Genomic DNA, 24123 nt, shown 5'->3' with positions numbered 1-24123 from the left:
CCTGAAAGTAGTAATGACGTGTCTTCGCTTCATCCTGACGGTAGATTACCGTCCGCTTCCTTTACAATATGATGTGTTAAGGTCAACAACATTCAGTCCCCTATAGCATTGAATCAGCCCCAAGGTCCAGGTTGTGTTCTGCTAAGGGAGTGATACAATGACAAATGGGGTAGGCAGGGTTTAAATCCACCCAAAACTTAAAATGTAAGACAGAAGATGGCACATGCATGCGAATAAACGTAATGCGAAATGTTGACTCCAAAGGGTCAGGGGAGCTGGGGGGGGGGGGGGCGATACAAGAGGGAGGGGGAAATCTCTTCTGCATCTTAGAGGAGGGAGGAGGAGGGGTGTCCGAGAAGTCGTTACTCTTGCTATGCCGACTGAAAGATGGGTAGTCAGAGAATGGAAAAAGGAAGAAAACAGGGGATGGGCTGCTAGGGGGCTGCAAGCAATGCAGTTGTCGTGGGGTGTATGGAGGGAATATAAGGGAGAGAGTACTGAAAAGGCACATTAGAGCCAAATTGGGTAGAACCTCAAACGCCAAGATAAGATTAGATTTATTAACCAATTAGGGAACCATGGAAGGTCTTTCAGCACTAGCATGGAGGGATAGGGGTTGTGCATAAAGCATAGGAATTCGGCAGTAGTGCATACTTCGAATTGGAAGATGTAGAAAATGGAGGCTGGAAGACATTTTAGGAGCCTATTTATAATCCAGTGGAGCCATAAGGCGGGGCTTAACTAGGAAGTGGAAATGGGAAGGAGGGGATGGACCCAGGACATATTACAGGAGTAAAATTGACAGGATTTAGATTAGAATGGTAGGGGAGGAGGGGAAGGGAAAAATGGAGGATTCACAGACATAGAATTTTTTAAGTAGGCGATAGCTGAGATTTATAAAAGCACTTTAAAGTTTTACAAAGCACATTTCAGCCATTATCTTATTTGAGCCTCCAGAAAGCCCTGGAAATTGGCAGACTGAAATGAGAGTTGGTACTACAGCTATTATTATCCCCATTTTACAGAGAAGTTAAGTGCCTGCCCATGGATCAAAAGATCTCAAGCGTCTCGGTCAAGTAGATCTTGTGTTATTGTACTGGGCAAGGATGAGTTTAGGGACTTGAAGAGAGTGGCTATTTGAAGCAGCTACTGTGGGGAATATGATAGAGAGGCAACTTGAAATAAATTACAAGATTGTTGAATGGTAGTGAGAGCTCATATGAGGTTAAGTAGCAGGAATTTCTAGTGGACTCAATCAGTACAGTTTTGGCTCTCTCTACAGAAGCACTTCAGACAAAGAGCACAGAATCTGAAGCTGAAAACCTCTGAGGACAGGTCATTAGAAAAATCTCTAACATAGATATTAAACCTGTGAAAATGAGTCAATCAGTAACCATCTGGCAAGCACCTACTATGTTCAGAGATTGTAATAAGTCTGGGGATACAAAGAAAGGCAAAAAAAAAAAGTCCTTGCTCTCAACAGAGTATAATGAGAGGTTTGGGGGGCCGGGAGAGGAGACGACATGCAAACAACTATGTACAAACAACAAAGGGAAAACACTACCTTTAAGGGGAATCTGGAAAGGCTTCTCATAAGAGGGATTTTTGTGACTTGAGGGAAGCCAGAGAAGCCAGGAGGCAGAGATGAGGAGGGAGAGAATTCCAGAGAATCAGAGCCAGTGTAAATATCTGGAGTCAGCAGATGAAGTGTTTTGTTCAAGGAACAACTCCGAGGCTAGTGACAATGGATCATAGAGTACACAGCAGGAAGTACAGTGTAAGAAGACTGGAAGGGGGGAAGGGGAGAGCAGGTTATAAAAAGTCTTTGAACACCAGAACATTTTATGTTTAATCCTGCAGGTTACAGGACCGCCTCGGAGTTTATTGGGGGAGGGGGTGTGTGACATGGTCAGATCTCTGCTTTAGAAAGATTTATTTGACAGCTAGGAAGTGTCCAAGGTCAAATTTGAACTCAGGTCCTCCTGACTCTAGGCCCTACACTCTATCCACTTTATCACCTAGATGCCCTGATTGGAATCTGTTTTATCAAACTTCATTCCTTTCTGCCCATTTGAAACAGTAAGGCAATAAACACAGCACCAACAATAATCATGAATATGCCTATGTAGTTCTATATCACAAAGTATGAGAGACTCTCCACAAAGAAGGTTACGAAGTAAACCATTTATTCAGACACCAGAGAGCCATATCCCATAACCAAATGCTCAGCTCCCACAGCCAGGGAAAGATCTTCAAATCAAAATTGCTAACACATTCAGCCCCAGGATCGTTCTTATCCATTACATAGGGCAATGGGAATTCTGGGATAACTGGTGTCAACAAAACTTTACACAACTATATTGTAGGGATAAACATAAGATAAATATATAAAACAATGTCATCATTCCCCCCTCGAACGAATGGGGCTCAAAATCTTGGGGTAAGGGGTGAAGGTCTCTTTCTCCAAAGCTTCTTTCTGCTGAATTTGGACTTAGAGCTGTCCCTGCCCCAAAAGATAAAGAGTCCTATTCAAGAGGTCAGTTCTTTAGCAATGTCATCTGGAACTCAGTTGACACCAGGTCCAGGGATGACACATCACAATAGTGGACAGGTCCAGAGGTGACATTCAAACACATCAGAGGGTAACATCTGGCTAAAGCGATCAGGCATCTGCAGGTGAATGATACTAAGCCTGCAGGAAACAAATCTCACAAACAAATTTAACAGATAAAAGCCAAAAAGAAAAAAAGAGACTATTATAGCCTCATTCACTATAGGATACATGAGTCAAAGACACAGTCTCATAACCATTTTCTCCTGGGTAGATTGCTATTACAATATTGTCTTTCCCATGTGCTACAATTTCTGCAGCCTTTGCAAGATCATCTGGTTTCTGTTCTACCCAGACTTTAGCTCCCAATTTTATTCTGTCAGTAGAACCAAATCCTTCCTCTCCTCTGACAGTTATTTTGGAAGGAGGGTCAGTTTCACAAGTGGTATTGTTTCACAAGGAATAATAATCAATTGAACTGTTCTATCATTTTTACACAACCATATAGGTTCTTCACCCAAATTCTGGAGTATCACAATAATTTCTCCTTGATAACTAGAATCTATCACTCCAGCCAATACATATATTCCTTGAGCTGCTAATCCTGGTTTAGGTAATATCCAGCCAAAATGATTCTTAGGGATTCTCATATATATTCCAGTAGAGATTTTTCTTATCTCTTTTCTATCCAACCAAAAGTTCTCTAAACAATGCAAATCATATCCTGCTGAACCAGATATTCCTGGATACGGTGGTGGGACATCTTCCCTCACAGTCCAATACTCAATATTTTGGATCTTATGTGTCTGATGTTTTCTAATTTGCAGATTCGGGGTCATCATTCTGCCCAGAGGTATACTTCCTCCTAATGGTCTATTATTCAAATTACGTAGAGCAGTAAACAAATTATCCTTCCAACGTTGATACAGATTATTAGAACTTAACTTTCTTAACTGTTCTTTCAACAATCCGTTCATTCTTTCTATCAATCCAGATGATTGTGGACAATATGGAATATGATATATCCATTCTATATTGTTCAATACACAATATCTCTTCATCTCATTACCTTTGAAATGTGACCCATTGTCACTTTGAATCTGCAATGGGATTCCATAATATAGACTTATAATATCTAGAGTGTTACAGGTGTTCTTCTGGGTTGCATTCTTATAAGGACAAGCCACTAGTACACCTGAATAGGTGTCAACATGAGTACATATAAATTTACATCATTTATCTTGGGGTAGTGGTCCAATATAATCTATCTGCCAAACCTGGGCTGGAATTTTTCCCCTTGCAATTTCTCCAGTTACTACCTGAGGAACAGTTCGTTCCTTTTCCAATTGACATATATGACATCCCTCTGTTACTTGCTTTAACAATGAATAAGAGATACTAATACCTCGATCTTGGGCCCACCGGTGTGTGATCTGGACCCCTAAATGACTGGCTGTTTGGTGGACCCATTTCACTAGTACCAGATCATCAGCTGGTGTTGAAGTAGGGACAATATGTTCAGTAGCAATCTTTGCTAGTGGATCAGCATGTGCATGCTACTCGATTCTGGCGTAGTGAGGGGCATGTGAGCATCTACATGAAAAACTGACAAATTAGTAACCAAAGACATGTCCCATACATCTTCCCATAGTTCTTTGCCCCAAACTTGTTTACCATGAATTTCCCAATTTTGGTTTTTCCACATTGGCATCCATATAGCTAAGCCATTAGCTAATGCCCATGAATCAGTGAATATATGACACTGTCCTCCTTTCTCTGTTTTAATATGTTGATGTACTGCCATAAGTTCAGCATATTGACTACTTCCACCTATCCTAGTACTTTCCAAAGTTCTCTTAGTATGTGGGTTATAGGTTACTGCTTTCCAATGTCTTCGATGGCCCAAATATTTTGCTGTCCCACCAGTAAACCATGCATGTTTCTTCTGTTCTTCAGTTAGTCCATCATATCCATCATTCCATTTTACCAAGGATTGTACCAACTGTTGCCTTGGTTCAGAGGGTTTGTTATTCCCATCAATGTCAATGCTTGTGATAGATCCATGTAAAGTAGAAACTCCACTTTTGCCTGTTTTTGATCTATTCTGAATATACCATTTCCATTTAATTATGCCAGCCTCTTGCATATGTCCAATTCTGTGAGATGCTGGGGTACTCATTACACAAGTCATAATTGGGATTCTAGGCCTTAGTATCACTTCATGGCCCAAAGTCAGTTGTTCAGTCTCTACCAAAGCCCAATATGCAATATACAGCTAACAACTGCTTTTCAGAAGGTATATATTGTAATCCAGATGAAGGTAGTTTCCTTGACCAAAATCCTAAGGGTACATTTCAGCTTTGTTGCTTCTGCCATAAACTCCAATTCACATAGTCTTCTTGTACAGTCACTTGTAATTCCACCAGTCCACTTTGCATAGGCTATAAATCCAGAGCCAATTGTATAGCAGCTTTAGCTTCTTCAAAAGCTTTACTCTGTTCAAGTCCCCAATCAAATTCACATTTTTTCCTGGTAACTTTATGTAAGGGTTTCAAAATTTGTCCAAGATGTGGAATGTGGTACCTCTAATATCCAAACAGTCCTATGAACTTTTGTGCCTCCTTCTTATTGGTGGGGATAGGAAAATCTTGAATCTTCTGTCAAACTTGTGGAAGAATGTTTCACAGTCCTTTATTCTACTGTATACCCAAAAACCTTACAGTTTGAGCTGGTCCTTGAATCTTTGCAGGGTTAATTTCCCATCCTTTGCTTTTTATATGCTCAATTAAAAGTATCAAACCTGTTTTACATAATGATGCATGTGTGACCTAACCTATGTTGAATTGCTTGCCTTACTAGGGAGGGTGGGTGGGAAAGGAAGAGGGGAGAGAATTTGGAACTCAAAGTTTTAAAAGCAGATGCTCAAAAACAAAATGTTGCTTTTGCGTACAGCTGGGAAACAAGATACATAGGGAATGGGGCATAGAAATCTATCCTGCCCTACAAGAAAGTAAGGGGAAAGGCGATGGGAGGGGGGAAGTGGGGTGACAGAAGGGAGGGCTGACTGGGGAACAAGGCAATCAGAATATATGCCATCTTGGAATGGGGGGAGGGTAGAAATGGGGAGAAAATTTGTAACCCAAAATCTTGTGCAAATTCATGTTGAAAACTAAAATATTAAATAAAAATGATAAAAATCAAAAAAAAAAGTATCAAACTCTTCTCCACTTCTTTTCCATTTTCTCCCTGTATCAAAATATCATCTATGTAATGGGTAAGCTGTACACCAGGTAACTTCAATTCATCCAAATGTTCAGCCACAATCCTATGACAAATAGTTGGGCTGTGCAGATATCCTTGTGGCAATCGGGTAAAAGTATATTGTTGGCTCTACCACATGAAAGCAAACTGGTCCCATTGTTTGGAGTCTATTGGGATTGTAAAGAAAGCATTGGCCAAATCAATAACTGTGTACCAAGTCCCATCATATTTCTGGATCCTTTCCATCAAGGTAAGAGTATCTGGAACAGTAGTATACGAGGGAGGAGTCACTTTATTCAGTTGTCTGTAGTCCACTATCATTCTCCACGTTCCATCTGACTTTTGTACTGGCCATACAGGATTATTCCATTGAGTGGTAGTGGGTGCTAACACTCCTGCTTCAACATATTCCTTTATAGTATTGGCAATTTCATCTTGCCCACCTGGCACACAATATTGCTTCAAAGTAATTGCTTTAGAAGGTTCAGGTAAAGTAACTGGGCCCATCTTTACTTTTCCCACTAAAACTGTATTAATTCCTATCTTCCTTACTGCAAATTGATATCTCCCCTCAGGCAAATTCAGAGTCATGCCTTTCAATATATCTATTCCAAAGATGTATTCAGGAATGGGTACAATGACCACAGTATATTCTTTCTTAGGCAATTGTCCAATTTTCATCATCAGTTTTACTTGTTTGGCTGATATTTCAGCCCCTTCTAGTCAATGTCAATTGGTAATAGGAGTTCCATGCCTAAATTTGTCAAGGTTTCCATAAATCAAGCTGGTCTCTGCTACAGTGTCAATCAATGCCCTAGCTACAGTATTTGATCCATTTTTCCAATATATAATCAGATTAATATGGGGTCTGTAATGCCATCTGTGTGTTTCTTTATTCTGAGCTGGGGCTTGGCCTAGTCCCTAGTCTCCTTGAAGGTGTGAATCACTTGGATACAAGGGTTCAAGATCTGTAGGATTTGTAGGGGCAGTTCTTACTTCTCTATTCTGTTTGCTATTAAGCCCCTTATCTTGGTACATTTTGTATAGCTCATTAGTTGGAATACCACCTATTCTTCTAAAATCTATCCCTGCTTTCAATAGAGCAGTAAACATCTCTTTCCTTGTCACTCTATTCATTGGATGTTGAATCCGTTGGTTTTGTACCCTTCTCTCCCAAGGAAACTTATCTCTTCTCCAGTCTCCTAAGTCACTTAACTGTGAAATCTTATCCGGCACCTCTGAAAGGGGGTTCCCTACTTCTGCAATCAGCAAAGTTAGAATCACATGTTTATAAGTGGGGCATGCCATCTTAACTATCAAATTCCTATGAGAGACTCCCAAGGGAGTTTCATAATAAACCTGAGCATTCCCCAACATAATAGCAGTCTTCATCACCTCCTCCTTTAACTTTCTTGTGCAGTCCCTAATTGAATACCAGGGTCTGTTTGCAGAAGGCCACATGGTATCAGCAAGATATTCCTCTTTACTGTCTGTCACAGCCAAAGCCAACAAATTCGTTGCTTGATTAGTTCTTTTCGAATGATAATCCCTAAAAGCTAGCAAGCTATACAGCAGTACAAAAGAGTTCTGACTAATACTTATGAATCTCATACAAGCCACAGAATCTACAGACACTCCTGTGGCCCCTTCATCACTGATTCTCACCATCCAAGATATTAATGATTCTCCCATTCTCTGGGTAAACCTGCTCAAGATAACTGTGATTTCCTGCTATGTAAAATCCTTTAAAACCAGCCTGAACTGAGTAGTATCACTTCTGTTTCCTGCCTCCTTGGCTCTATGAGGCACACTTGTCTTTGAAAAGTTTGGTGTGATACTGTCTCTGTGAGAAGTAGCATGCAACAAAGTATTGCTTCGTACTGGAGATTTTGACATTGTATCCTCCTGTCTAGATTCTCTGCCCCTGTTACCATGGTAACCAGACTGCCTGCTAGGCTTGACCTGAGCTGAACTGAGGTGCACTCTTGATCTCCTTGGCTCCCTCTGCCTTCTAGCTGAATTTATAACAAGACTGTTAGCTTCCTGCTGTTCTGCCACCTGAGTTTCTCCATCTTGCTGTGGTATAGGCTGAGTATTTTCAGACATCTCAGCAACTGTCTGAGCCTGAGCTCTCTCTCTTAATAGTCTGTCTCTGTGTTCACATACAATACAATAGGCTGTGAGTAAAATCCAGACTCATCTAGAGATTACTTTTGAGATCCCCATTCCTGGCTCAACAGTAACCTCTCTGAGGCATAGCTCAAATCTCTGGGTCCTCCACCCTGTAGCTTCTGCTTCCAGTCCTCACAGAGACCAGTGCACTTAGACCATTCCCTTGCTAGGGAGCAATAAGTTACATCCTCCCATCCTGGGACAACCATTTCTTCTTCTAAAGCCCTTCTACCTCTAAATAGAGATCTTATACCTTGCGATCCCATCGTCACCAAATGAAGCAGTAAGGCAATAAATACATCAATGATAATCATGAATATGCCCATGTAGTTCTGTATCACAAAGTATAAGAGACTCTCCATAAAGAAGGTTACAAAGTAAACCATTTATTCAGACACCAGAGAGCCATATCCCATAAGCAAATGCTCAGCCCCCACAGCCAATCAGTCCACTTCATCACAACAGCAAGGAGCCCAGTACAGAATATCACAACATGGAGCCTCACCATCCGGAAACCTCTCCAACCCCCTGCTGGGGTCTTCCCAAAGACAAACTCACAGCACAACTAAGTCAGCCTGTTCAGTTCTAACAATCACGAGAGCAGCCATTAGCAGCCACCAGCAGCCATAACATACTCTCTCTCTCTCTCTCTGTCTCTCTCTCTCTCTCTCTCTCTGTCTCTCTCTCTGTCTCTCTCTCTCTCTCTCTGTTTCCCTCTCTCTCTGTCTCTCCATTTTCTGTGACATAACTTCCTTTTCCTGCCAGGAAGCTCCTCCTACCATGTAACTTAGGCTTCCTGTGATATAAGCAGGTCACATGGCCTATTAATGGGTGGGAAAGATCTTCAAATCAAAATTGCTAATACACTGTTCATACTTAAATGAAGGTTATCCTCAGTTGATGCAATGCAGAAAGCTCAACCTTCTTGAGTAAATCAATTGATGATAAATTAGGTATAAATAAATCCTTAATCAATTTGAATAGCTGAACAGAGCTTTAGGTCATTGGATAAAAGCAGATGACACCATGCAGGACATATCTTGGGACTAGTTGAAGAAAATCATTCTTGCCCAGTGGCTCAAGTATAAAGCATCAAGGCAGTTTAGAATTACCTGTTCTAGCAGCATGTCAGTACAGGTGAAAGATGGAATTACTTCTGGGAGGAAGGAGAGAGAGAGATCTCAATGACAAGGTGCCAACCTTGTGAACTTCAAAAGCTCAGAAGATCTGGAGTGTCCATTAGAGCCTGTTGCAGCATCTCCTAAGAAGCAGTGCCTGCATAGGGTGCTAAGAGTCACACTGAGGATGAACTAGAGAAGGCAGCTTCAGGGCTCTATAATGGTCCCAACCCTCAGAGCCTAGCAGAGAGCTATGCTTAAAGGGTACTTCATGAAGGCTCTATGAATAGAGAAAAGGACTCTCAGTAACCAGGAGTTCCATGTGTTCATTTTACATGTGGCTCACTATTTTGTACTTTGAGCCTATTTCCTGTCCAATGTCTATAAGAGAAAAATGTAGGGAAGATTATTTCTGTAACAACTGTCCTTTCTACACCTACCTAGTAAAATCTTTTTGTAAAAGCTAATTGATGCTACTGGTTGATAATCAATGGGAAATGCAATGGTAGGAGCTCATGATCAACAGTACTAGAAACTCCAGTCTAGCCCCTCACAGTTACTAGTTCCAGTAAAAGTAGCTGCCCTTGAGGGTCCCACCTGCCAATACAAGAGGGAGTTGGGGAAATAACCCAAGAGAGGAATGCTATATTTTCATATATGCAGTTTTAGTTACCTAACCCCTAAGGATTTGCTTATTTTCTTTAGTTTTGCACTTAAATTTTTTCTTCTCTGCTCCTAATTGTGATCACCACACTTGAGTCTTACAGTGAATTCCTTTGTGAAAATTATATAGCAGATGTCCCAGCAGTAGATTTGGTTCTACTGAATGGATGAAGAGAGAGAGGGAGCAGAGAGAGAGGGAGGGAGGGAGGGGGGAGAGAGAGAGAGAGAGAGAGAGAGAGAGAGAGAAAGACGGAGAGGGAGGGAGAGAGAGGGAGAGAGAGAGAGAGAGAGAGAGAGAGAGAGAGAGAGAGAGAGAGGGAGAGAGAGAAATGGAGATCTGTTAGGTGAAATATATGTTACATATATATATTTGGGTAAGTAAATATATGTGTGGGTAAATTATGGGTTTCTGATGCTTGAGCTGATTATTGGAAAACCAAATTTAGGAGGATGTACTCAATTATATTGAGGTCTGTTTTGCAAAAGATTATAGCTGAAGCATCTAAGAATCTCCACAAGTAACCTGACCCAAAGAAGCAGATGTTCTAGGAGAAGCCCCTCCCTTCAGAGCTGCTCTGAGGACAGGCCTATTCCAGAACACCCAGGAGGAGATGTTTTCAGAAACCAGATGACTGCATGAAACATCTGTGCTGTAAGGTATTATGTGCTGATGAAATGGACATTGGGTATGGGTTACTAGGAAGGAGACTGAATGCTTGCACTTCCCTTTCCTTCCTTCCCCATGCACTGCTATCTCCGTAAGGCTTACCTACCAAAATGGGTTGTCCCAATAAAGTTTGTCAATGGATGGAGTTTGGCAATGTGTTGGTCATAGATGGTCTCAAAGACCAAGGGGTGAATTGTTATGAAATTAAGGCTAATGGTTTTAGGACTATCCCCTCTCAAATTAGATCACAAAGTAGAATATCTGAGATAAAATTTCTTTAGTCCCTATTCCAATAGATTGGAGTTATAAAATTAGGACAAGCAGAGATACTAGCCCAAAGTATATGTGAATCTATCAAAGGACCTGCACCATGTCGTAGGGCTCTCCTAGCCCTAGAACTCATAATTACCTTATGGCTTTAATAAATTGATTCCTGAGGAACTCATGATGATTCATGATGATTCAAATTTTGTATTCACAGCATTTTTACTTCTGTAATCATTACTTCAGTTTTACTAAACATTATGGAGTAATAGATATACATGATTTTTACTATATCCTAATTTGTAATTGTAATCTGGCTAAGTGACTCATAAGAGGTGTGGCCTCCCCCCAACAATCAAAGGAGGGAATTGTGAAGTTGAAAATTGATTTTAAAGAAAAATAAAATTTACTTAAACTAAAGGTCAAGTTGATTCAATCTATGCTGTTGTAGTCACTCCCAAATTCCCCTGAATGGGTCTTATTCCATCAGGCAAGAAAGCATAGATAGATAGATAGATAGATAGATAGATATAGATATAGATATAGATACACATACATGTATATAATTCTAGAAGACTCTATATGGGGTGTTCCAAAAGCCTTAGATTAGTTTTAAGCTATTAAAGCTTACTCATGACTGTTTTAAGCTTAAAACTTTGTGAAGATTTTTGGGACAAATATGCATGTGTGTATACATACATGTATACATATATATATAAACGTATATGTGTGTGTATTTGTATGCATTTTATATATAACAAAGTTAATAAGCAGGAAGGCACTGGGAAGGGGCAGAAATCAAGAAATTCCTCATGCAAAAGGTGGTGCCCAAGCTGATCTTTGCAGGAAACTAGGGATTCTAAGAGGCAAAGATACAGAGGGAGTTCATTCTAGGAATGGGGGTCAACTGAGACAAGAGATGGGGTATTATGTGTCTGAAAGAGCAACAATGTCGGTTTGGCTGGATTGCAGAGTGTACTAGCTGTGTAGCCATTTTGAATCTCTGAGCCTCAATTTCTATTATTTATTAGTTAAGAGTAAAACTGTCCTGCCTATCTCACAGGAAGATTATATGAAATTATGTCTGTAAAAGTCCTTTGAAATAGTGAAGTACTAGATAAATATTAGATGTTAATATAATTCACCAGTTTTTAATGACAAATTCACACATGAAATTTCATAGCAAAATTAAAATCATAGGCCTATAAAAATCCACAGTAAAATCACCATCTTTCTAAAGCATGAGGAAGCACATTTCCTTTGCAATGAATTCATGTCTGACAGGATTTTAATGGTAAACACATGAGTAATCCAAATGTGCTTCTTAATAAAGGAATCAGGGAATCATCTTCTCCCCATACACTCTCCCTTGGTGATCTCAACTACCCTCGTGGATTCAATCATCTCCATTTTTATAATTCCTGGGTGTACATAGGTGGTCCTAATCTCATTTCTGAACTTCAGTTCTTGCTTTGCCAGATACTTGGGAGAAATCTCCACCTGGATGTCCTACAGGCATTTCAAAGACATGTTTAAAAACAAAACTCATTATATTCTTCCCTAAACTCATTCCTCCTCCAAACTTCCTTATTTTTGCTGAAGAAAGAACAATCCTTCCAATTAACCAGGTCATCCTTGACTCTTCACTCTCACTCATTTATCAGCCAATAAGCACTTATTAATTGACATGTCCGACCAGTTGTTAAGTCCCATAGGCCATTAATCCATAAAATATGCTATCATTTATGTTTTATTGTCTTCTCATTTATTTTGTTAAATATTTCCCAATTACATCTGAGTCTGGTTCAGGGCCAAACAAGGGATTATTGTGGGCTATATGTGGCCAGTATTTTTGTTACCTCTGCCCGTAGACTCTACCTGTATCAACATCCCTTTCATCTGTAACAGGTGTTTACTGTTAAAAGAAATGGCCCAAGAACAAGGGTTCCCTTCCTTACATTTTAGAATAGCCACTGTGGAATTTGTTTCCTAATTCTTTGCATAAAGTAGAATCCATATTCACCTATAAAGCACATTAAAAACATGCATGTGAACATTAGTGGTACACAATCATCAAACAAGGTTTATTCAGCAAATTCCGATTAATGAAGTTTAGGAAAGTAAAAAGAAAATATTTTGCAAAAAAATCTATTTTGCTTGAGAGGTAGCTGGGTGTAATAAAAAGAATACTGGACTAAGTCAAGAGACCTGGGTTCTAGTTCTGACTCCATCATTTAATAGCTATGTGACATTGAATAACAGCCCTGATCCTCCTTCCCTGAGTTGAGGAAAAGGCAGCATCAGCCATTGTAAAGTAGAGTAGTATTTCTAAAACTTCTTAAACTTAAACAGCACTTCTTAAACCCATATGGGGCTGCAAAAAATTTGGCAGCAGTAAAAGGTTTCTGAACACAGAACGACCAAAAATTAATTCAAAATCAAAAGCTTAATGAATCCGAGATGTTTCTGGCAGCACTTACCTGTATTGCATCATGCAACTTCACTGAAGCCTTGGTTCTGAACACACAGCCTGTGCACTTTGCACTGTGTATGCCCTCATGCCACTTGATGCCAACGAACCCTGCCGAAACGCGAAAAGGGGCTGTGAGTGGAAAAAGTTTAAGAGTTGAAGTAGAGGAAAAAGAGTACTAACCCAATCCTAGCTTTTTGACTCGGTTCAGCATCTTACTTATTACCTGTGTGACTTTGGGCCAGTCACATAACTCCTCTGGGTCTCAGTTCTCTCATCTCTAAAATAAGATGCTTGGACTAGAAGATCTCTTGAGACCCATTTCAGTTCTAAAATTTTATGACTCCAAGTAATCTTCTAAGTATATGATTTAGAGATGTGGTTCTGAAGAAAAACAGACTCAACTGTCTCCAGGACAGCAAGTCACACAAAGAAAGATTTGTTTTAATAATTTAAATAAAAAATTTCCTCAATACTTTAACCATCTGATGTCAAATCAGATGTCTGACCCACTCCACAAAAATTCTTCTCTTACATTATGAAGAGTCTTAGGCATTGAAGCTTCTTAATAGGCAAATCAGTCTGCGTCTCGGAGCCCTAAGCTAGATGTTTTATTTCTCATAAGCCAGTGGGAATTCAATTAACGATGAGATTTTTTTAAGAAGGAGGAGGGATTCTAAACTTAAGAGGATTATTTCATAATTGAAACATTTAATACCTTACTCTTCTATCCACTGATTATTTAAAAAGTTGTTACTAGCACCAACAGGGTTGTGCCAGGCTATTTCCTTCCTGTCAATGGAACTGCACAGTGTATTCTTATCTCAATATGATTATGAAGTACAATATTGAAGCACAAAAACTAGTAAAGAGTCTGTGCCTCGGGGCAGCTAGGTGGCACAGTGAGTAGAGCACCAGCCGTGGAGTCAGGAGGACCTGAGTTCAAGTGTGGCTTCAGACACTTGACATACTTACTACCTGTATGACCTTGGGCAAGTCACTTAACCCCAATTGCCCTGTCTTCCTCCCTCCCCCCAAAAAAGATTCTGTACCTCTTTTTCTTATAAAGTACAAACTCCATAATTGTGAAAGATCAACATGTTCTAAGCCCAAAACTTTTGTCTGATAATTAGCTAACATCATGACCATTAGGCAGAACTAAACATTTTTATGCCAGTGGCAAGTTGTAATCACCCAAATAAACAAAGTTAGGAACAAGCAAAAGGTGCCCCTGCCCACTCCCAGCATATAACAACATCCCTACCTTGATCTGCTGCCACTGAGATAGAAACAAAAGTGGACAACTTGTGATTTTCCATACCTGACTAACCTACTGTGTCAGAAATAGTACAGTCTAAAAATATTTGACCTAAGCCTTTCATTTATGATCTCCCTACCTATCTCAGTGGTTACTAACACAAGGAAAATTAGGTTTCTTGATGTTCTAGAATAACTTTTTGGCTAGGCCTGAATGTAACAGACAACCAAGGTGACTCATAATTCACAATGAATTAGAAGAAAAGTAAGCTGTTTTACATATTTAATGGAGTCACAGTTTCATTTCCAATCCTCTTTTTGTGTTCTACTATGTATAAGGAATACCCATGTTATTTTGTATTTAAATTCAGAATTTTTTAAAAATCTAATTTTACAATAAATCAGCATCAATAATAGTAATCCTCCACTAGTGGCTCCCCACGGAGTTTGGGGTAACTGTGGGTTCTCAAAGGCTCTGAAGCACATGGAGCACCAGCTCTGGCCCGACTTATAAAATCGATGGGGCTTTGAGCCAAGCTAGGCAACAGACTATGGATGCAATCTGAGGGACAAGAATAGCCAAGTACAGAGTGGCTCATCATAAGGCTGGCCACAGAAACTCATGAAACTGTCTACTGACGGCACAGCAGGAGCCTTTAAGGCACTTCTAACAGTGTTCGGTATGCATTTTGCCACATGGATATTTCTTCAGAGTTTAATGATAGCAGTAACAACAACGCCACCACTTTAAGGTTTGCAACATGCTTTACAAATGTTATCTCATTTGATCTTCACAACAACCCTGGAAGATTGTTTCCAGAGTTAAGTGACTTACCCAGGGTCACACAGCTCCTAGAAAGTGTCTGAGGACTTTTTTGACTTCAAGTCCAAAGCTCAATCTACTACACCACCTAGCTGCCTCTTTGTACGTGCTTTTATGCTGAATTCTAAAATGCAAACAGAATTTCTGTAAATGTTTAAAGGATCATGAATCTAGAGCTAGAGGGGACCTCAAAAGCTAACTAGCCCAAGGACTTCATTTTGTAGATGAGGAAACTGAGGCCGAGGGAGGGGATGTGCCTATTTCAAGGCCAGATTTGAACATGGGTACTCTGACTCCCGTGATACTGCTACCTGCAAACCTTGCATCAAAGGGCAAGTGATTTTTTTTATATCACTTATACATTATGAGAAAATAATAAAGTATTTTTTAGTTGGGGCGAGGGTAGTGAAAAGTTACTAGTTGACTCTTTCACGAATGCTGTGTGTAATTCCAGCTTCTATGCCATGTGGCATGGCAAGGGCATGTTCACTTGTGTTCAGGCATGCCATGAAATCCCCAGTTTGTAGCACCTGTTCAGTTGTATAGAGGACACAATTTGGTAAACACCATTGTTGTTTCTAATCTGGTTTTCCCAAGTGTTTTGTACTTTGCAGATATTGGTTTGCATTACTTAAATGCCACAGTCTGCTCTTAAGTATTTTTCCACATAGCTTTTGTTATGTATGCAGTTAAATATCAGATAAGAAACTTTATTCCTCTAGTTAAGGAAGCATATGAACTCTGTGTTGGTTCAAAAATAGGTGATCAGGATAAGGATAAGCCAGCTCAAACTGGAGCTGATTGTTACATTTTCTGTAGAAGCATTTAAACTTTGGAAATCAGCAAATACTGCAGATTGCGGTTTGATTTATTGTCTTGTTCATTGTCTAGACTTAAGAAAGAAATAGGGGAAATGTTAATAATGTAGATTAAGCTGAAAAGTATGTCCTATGCACCTTCCCCCCAGAAAGCTGGTTACTGAACATTTGCAACACAACACTAGACACATGAATTTTGTGACATGCTGTTCATGATTCCTTATTATTTGAAGATAAAAGTTCATTGGACGGAATATTTTTGCTTAACAAATATAGCAGGGATTACCTCCGCATCTCAATATAACATAAAAATCCAAGTCTACCATTAGCCATAAGATGTTTTATACTTGTTCCAAACCCACCAGAAACTTGGAATTTGGATAAAGGTGAACTGATGATTCAGAATGAAATGATAAAACTCAGTATAAAAAGATAAAAAAGTTAAGTAGTGATACCTTATTTGAAGGAACTTTTCTGTCCTCAAATTCTCATTTAATAACTAAAGCAGCTTGAATTATTAAACTTAATGAGGCAATCTCACTGTGATTTTAAGTTCTAAAAATTAAGCCAAACTGACTAAAGGAATTAACTCTCTTGCCAGAGAGCACAAAAATATATTCATCTCTTAAAGAATATTGAGTACGAAAAATAACTGTTGAATATCTACGAGGATCTGAAAGGGATTGCTTTTTTTTGAGGATTACAATTTGGCCATACCAAACACCACTGCTTTGTTTCTAAATGGACTCACAGAGATTTAAAATAAACAACCAAAATATGACTACATTAAAACAACAACAACAGGGCAGCTAGGTGGTACAGTGAGTAGAGTACCGGCCCTGGAGTCAGGAGGACCTGAGTTCAAATCCAGCCCCAGACACTTGACACATTTACTAGCTGTGTGACCTTGGGCAAGTCACTTAATCCCAATTGCCCTGCCTTCCCCCCTGCAAAAAACAACAACAACAACAAAAAACAACAACTACAACACTGGCTTCAAAACAAAGATCCAATTCTGAGAAAGAAAAATATATAAGCCAATCACTGACTAGTCTTGAAAAAAATTTCTTACCACAATTGCACATTAAACATGGTTTGATTAAAAATGAAAGTTAAAAGTGATGGATCAACATGGAAGGTTTCTTTATCTGAAAAACAAACTTCCAAGAAGCAATGAATCAAAAATCAGAGGAGACATTAATGGGTCCAGAAATAAGGGAAAGTGATGACATTGGAATTAAAAGCTGCAGCAAAAAATTTTTTAAGTCACCAAAACCTTCTTAGGAAAATACAAGGCAGAAAATTATCAAGAAATTATTATAGTGATCTTCTCAAAGCCTATAACACCTGTGTAACTCAAAATCTATTTTTACATTCGTATTTGGACTTCATCCTGAAAATCCTAAGTGTTAGTGGAGATGAGCATAAGGAACACTTCCATCCAGAAAATCTCTACGACAGAAAAGTGATACCAAGACACATGGAATCCAACCGTGCTTTTGAACACTGAGGAGGCATGTCCCACAGATCAAAAAGAAATCATCAACAGACACATTTAGGTGATTCAAACAAGCACAGTTTTGTTTAGTAACGAACATTTTACAAAATGTAAAACCATGATTTCCATGAAATCATGTGGGTGATAGACAAAATTTTAAGTTGTATTTGAAATTAGTACAAAAATACTATACGGTTCACCTGGTTTTATGGGTGTGACAGAATACATTGGTTTTCTGTTGTCCCCTGTAAGAATAGCTCAGATTTCAACAACTTTAAACAAAGTCAATAAACCTTTGACTCCAGAGTTAAAATCCAAATAGATAATTACTTTCACTCTTTTCTGCATTTCAGCATTACCAGTTCCTAACTCAAACTTTGGCAAGTAGCTAAAGCATCTTTAGCCATTTAACTAAGATAATATTGAAAAGATTCATTATATTTTTTCAGATGGATAAGATAATACACACTTTGAGATACTTTGATGAAAGATACTAAGAACACAAATCATCAGTGATATATTCTAGAAATCCAGATTTTGGCAGAGGTTTTAGGCTAGCCTCGAGGGATTCATCTCTGGTTACAATATACAAACATACTGCACTAGTGAGAGTGGCAATTTGCCCAAATACAGCAGATGAATTGCTTGAGTTTTGCCTTATTTAATATGCTGTACCATTGTCTCCTGTGAGAGTTGGAATCCTGTTGAACAGCTGCTCTTACTTTTCTTTTTAAACTTACCTTGGTAACTTCAGAAATTTTGATATTTCAGCGGTTCTCCCCTCCGCACTCCCAGCTGAATAAATTTCCTCATTCCTTTTTTCTCCTCCTTTGAGGTTCACTCAACCCATATCTACCAACCAATCAAATTCCAGTTGGCTGTTGTCGACCAGGCTTCAGAGTACTAACTTTTTCCTCCATAATTTCAGTGTTTGGCTCACAGTCTCTTCCTCCTCATCACACATTACCTAGATGCCTTCTGCCACTATTTCCTCCCTCATTCATGTCTCACATGAAGAGGAAGTCTTTTTCCTTGCCAAGGCAAACCCCTCTACATGACAAAGTGATCCCGTGCTATCTTGTCTTTACCAGCAGATTGCCCCCTCCATTATCCCTACTCTCTCACTTATCTTCAGTCTCTCCTTGACTACTAGCTATTTTCCTACTGTCTATGAATTTGCTCATGTCTCACCTATTCTCAGCAAATCTTCACTCAGATCTGTCCATCCCTACTACCTATCATCCCATATCTCTTCTCCCTTTTGTGGCTAAATTCTGTGAGAAAGTCATCTACAACATATTCTTCTGCTTCCCTTCCTCTCACTTTCTTCTTAACTTTCTGCAGTCTGACTTTTGACTTCATCATTCAGCCTAAACTATTCTTTCAAAAATCATGAATGATCTCCGAATTGCCAAATCTAAATGGCCTTTCTCAATTCTTATCCTTCTTGGCCTCTCTGCAGCCTCTGACGCTACTGGTCTCCCTTTTCTTCTTGATACTCTCCTCCTTCTAGATTTCCATGACACTACTCTATCCCAGTTCTCCTACCTGTCTGACTGCTCCTTCTCAATCTTCATTGCTGGATCTTTATCCAGGTCACAGTCCCCTAAAGGTAGGTGTCCCCTAGGACTCTGTCCTGGGCCTTCTTCTTCCTCTATACTATTTCACTTGGTAATCTCCTCAGCTTCCATGAATTCAATGATCATCTCTCTGATGATGATTCTCAGAGCTACTCATCCAGCCCTAACCTCTCTACTAACCTCCAGACTTGTATGTCCAACTGCTTGAACCAGATATCCAATTGACATTTTAAACTTAATGTGTCCTGAGCTGAACTCACTATCTTTCTCTCCCCATGCCCTCCCTAGTTCCTAACTTCTCTATTGCTGTCGAGAGCATCCTCCCAGTCACCCAAGCTCACAACCTAGGTGGCATCCTTGACTTCTCATTCTCTTATATCCAATCTGTTGCCAAGGTCTGTTGATTTTACCTTCTCAACATCTTTTGCCTTCTCTCCTCTGACACTGCAAACACCCTGAGGCAGGCCCTCATCTCCTCATTCCTGGACTATTGCAATAGCCTTCTAGTTGATCTCTGCCTTAAGTATCTTCCTACTCCAGTCTATTCTTATTATTCCCTCCCATGGACCCTGTAATCCTGTAACACTGGTCCCCTTGCTGTGTTTCTCATGAGACATTCCATCTCCTGACTCTGGATATTTTCACTGGCTATCTTCCATGCCTGGAATTCTCTCCTTCATCTGCTTCCTACATTCCTTCAAATTCCAGCTAAAATCCCATTTTTTATGAGAATTTTTTCCTGATCCCCCTTAATGCTAGTATGTACCCTCTTTTGGTTATTGCTAATTTATCCTGAATATAGCTTGTTTGTATATAGTGTGACCTCAAAATTCCAATTTGCATCAAAAAGAAACTGAGGCAAGACTCTGAGCAGTTTCAATTTATTAGGGACATTGGTGGTCCCAACAAAATGGGATCCAAGACTGCCTCGACAGTCATGGACCCCTCTACCTCAGGCATGGGCTTTTTGATAGCAATTGAGGGGATGCGGAAAATGGATTGATGTGGTACAACTCTTCAATTGGTCATTTCCAAATGGAGGAAATCCACATGATTGCTGAAGGGGAGGAAGTGGAACTTCATGTTTGGCTAAAGGAAGGAATTACTATATTTAACCAAAGGAAGGAGCTCCCATATTTGGTCAAGGGAGATGTCCATCAATCAAAGTTTAGTCATCTATCAATCATGACTGTTTAGTCAGTGACTAGGACAGGATTCTGGGGCTTTCCACTTGTTTGTTACAACCATCAAGTGCAAAAGGATGGGGAAGCTATGGTTTTCTGGAACACAGCAACCAACAAGAACATTTGTGGATAAGTAGAGTGGGTGGGGAGAGAGAAGGGAGTGTAGTGCAGAAAGTCTCTATCTTTATCCCTAACACAAGTTAATACAGGCCTAAATAACAAACTATAAATCTACATAGTATAAATCTATCAGTTATAATTATCAACACATGGACGTTATCATCAATACACACTGAATTAATTAATTGTAACTCTTATCCTAGCAGCATTTAACTATCAGAACTTACTCAAACTTAATCCTATTCTACTTAATTCAATCAATCACTGACACCAATTAAATGACAATGAACTGATTAGATAGCAACCAAATTGAGTAGGGGTATCACGATTATTCTCACAATAGTCATTTTCATGTTATTTCCCCCATTAGAATGTGAGCTCTTTGAGAGCAGGGACTGTCTTTTACCTTTTTTTGTATCCCTAGTGCTTAGCACAGTGCCTGGAACATAGTAGGTGCTTAATAAATGTTTACTGACAGCCAATCGTAAAGAAAGAGAAAGTTTCCTTTTGATATTATTTTAATGGGCTAATTAGGTGAAGTGTTCCTCCTTTATCTCTTCTATTCTGTTCTAATAAAAAGACTATCTAGGTGATAATCTTTTTATGTACCTGGAAGGGACTTTCACTACTCCCTTAGTTTCCACATGAGGAAACTTCCATCCAGAAAACTGTTTGAACTTTCTATGGTTATAAACCTAGTTAGTGGCAGGGCTCCAACCACTATCACTAGATTCTTAGGCTATTATACACTACATCACACTGATCATAGTGTGGAAATTTATATATCGGGATTAAACGTTTTACTCATCTACACTTATACAAGCCAATGTAGATCAAGAACCAAATTTCCATAGTGGGATTTTTTTTAAACCCCTCTAGACCAAAAGGAATTATTGAAAGCTATCTGCTTAAGCACTTTTTGTGATAGCAAAGAATAAAAAATGAAGGAAATGACCCTTGATAGAGGAATGGCTAAACAAACTGTGGCATGTGCAAGTAACAGGAATGATGCAATGGATATAGAGATGCATGGAAAGATCTACATGAACCGATGAAGGAAATAGAGTAAAGTAAGGAGAGTGAAAAAAACCAACCCTAAAACAATGTAAATGGAGAGAAAACCACACACAAAAAAGTCAAGTGAGTGAAACATAATTAAAAGGACCAGCATGAATCAAAAAGAGAGATATGAGAAGATGCCTCCACTTATCCTCCCATTGCAGAGTTTGGAAGTCCACAAATATTGTACATTGCACACATTTTCGTATTTTTTCAGTGTATTGATCAATTGTTCCTGATTTTTTTCCACTTTGTCATTAAAAAAATACAACTTGCTATGTGGAATAGCTCTCTCTGACAGGGAGAGAGGCTAGGAAATTATGTTGATTGAAAAGAAGACATCAACAAAAACTTATTTACAATAAACAAAAAAGAAAGCTATGTTTAATCTACTTTCCTAAATTTTAAATTTATCTCTTCCATAGCATCTTTGATTTAAAAAAAAATGACTTTAAAAAGGGCATTCAAGCTCTCTCTCTAGGCATTGTCGTGTGAGTGTCACCATCTTTAAACTCAGAGTGGCAATCCCTGAAGCACTAGGGAAGACAGGGCTACCTGGAAATTGAATTACTTCCTCAAGATCATCCAACTTTTGGAAAATTATCCAAAATGCTTTATTGTGGGAGCAGACAATGCGGGTTACAAGCAGATACAGCAGATCTGGACGTCCCTCCATGGGAAGGCTGTAGTGTTGATGAGAAAAAAAAAACACGATTCATGGGCATCTGATGAACAACCTTGCTGTGGAGAAACTGCTGCCTCATATATGGGGTAATGTGGGTTTTGTGTTTACCAAGGAAGATCTGACTGAGATTAGCGATATGCTTCTTGCCAATAAGGTGCCAGCTGTTGCCCATGCCAATGCCATTACCCAAATATGATGTCACTGTGCCAGCCCAGAACACTGTTCTGGGTCCCAAGAAAACTTCCTTTGTCCAGGCTTTAGGTATCATCACAAGATTTCTAGGGGCACCATTGAAGTCTTGAATAATGTGCAGCTGATTAAGGCTGGAGACAAAGTGGCATACTTGAATATCTCCCCATTCTCCTTTGGGTTGATTATTCAGCAGATGTTTCACAATGGCAGCATCTACAACCCTAAAGTGCTAGACATCATGGAGGAAAGTTCGCACCTTCAATTCTTAAAGAGTGCCCATAATGTTGCCAGTGTCTGTCTGCAGATTGGTTACCCATTCTATCATCAATACGTACAAGCAGGTCTTGGCTGTGGCTGTGGAGACTGATTATACCTTTCCAATTGCTGCAAAGGTTAAGGCCTTCCTAGCTGACCCTTCAGCATCTGCAGTGACTGCCCCTGCAGTGGCAGCTCCAGCTGCTGAAGCACCTCCTGCTATTGCTTAGGCCAAGGTAGAAGTGAAAGAAGAGTCAAAGGAATCTGATGACAATATGGTATTTGGGATGTTCGATTAGTCTATAAGAAACAACCATTTGAGCCAGTTCTTTTGTGAAACAAAGAAATAAGAGAGGTCATTAAAAAAAAAGTCGTTGAAACATATTTTGTGCCCTTAGTAGTAATGGATACTTTGAGCATTTGGCCAAACATGGAAAATGAATTGTTTTTTTAAAAATTTTATTCATTTTGAACATACAAACAAAAAGAAAAAAAGAACATTTCCATGAACATAACACAATATAAAAGAGGATTCAATATAAAACCATGAATTTCCATTTCACATTGTTTACTTTCAAAAAACTACGTAATAAACTGAGCTCTACTAAAGAAGTGTCAAAATTCAAACAGTTGGTAAGAAGTTAAATGTATTTTATCATTGAATTTGTTATGGGACTTTTTGGTTTCCTTTTATTCCTCCTGCATCTTTTGGTTAATATTAACCTCATCTGACTAAAACCTGTCCCATGGGATATAAAATTTTCCATAAAAGTCTTAAGTAGTACTTAGATTAGAAGCCAGAGGAATATCCTCAACTGTCCCTGACTCCTTGGCAACATGGAAATCCTCCTCTTCAATTAGCCTATTTGTGAATCTTCTAAATGTAGTTTAATTCTGTAGCATGACTTAGTTTACCTACTGTTTGACGAAGTTTGTTTCTTTAGGGATGCATGAGATTATGACTCTGCTTAACTAAATTTGTTCAACATTTATGACATTGAAGGAAGTATGGGACTATGGATCTATCTTCTCTTTAACTTTTATGGCCTAAGAGGAATGTACAAGATTGAAAAAAATCAAAGAATTATTTCTGTTACTCTGATGTAATTTTGTCTGAAAGAAGCCTGGTTAGAATCCTAATGATCGTAGAGAATTTCTTTGAGGCCTGAACATATGCTTGAGCATAATAATAAATCCTAGGTTTTTACTTAGGGGGGCAGCTAAGTGGCACAATGGATAGAGTGCTGGGCCTGGAGTCAGGAAGACTTGAGTTCAAACCAGCCTCAAACATTTACTAGCTGTATGACCCTGGGCAAGTCACTTAGCCTCCATTTACCTTAATCCATTAGAGAAGGAAATGACAAACTACGGCACCATCTTTGCTAAGAAAACCACATGGACAGCATTCTTGTGCTATGGTCCATGGGGTCTCAAAAGGTCAGATGACTGAACAACAATAGTCACCCTCCACATGAACTCAGAAAGG

The 24123-nt window shown here is 39.2% G+C and overlaps 1 pseudogene; it reads left to right on the top strand.

Annotated features, from left to right (window-relative positions):
• Positions 1-13: 13 nt before the first annotated feature.
• Positions 14-22936, top strand: LOC118832476 (annotated as a pseudogene).
• The last annotated feature ends 1187 nt before the right edge of the window (positions 22937-24123 follow it).

The sequence above is a fragment of the Trichosurus vulpecula genome, chromosome X, assembly GCF_011100635.1.
Source record: "Trichosurus vulpecula isolate mTriVul1 chromosome X, mTriVul1.pri, whole genome shotgun sequence".
Lineage (NCBI taxonomy): Eukaryota > Metazoa > Chordata > Mammalia > Diprotodontia > Phalangeridae > Trichosurus > Trichosurus vulpecula.
The sequence above is the reverse complement of the archived record's forward strand: the minus strand, read 5'-3'. Positions and strand labels throughout refer to the sequence as shown.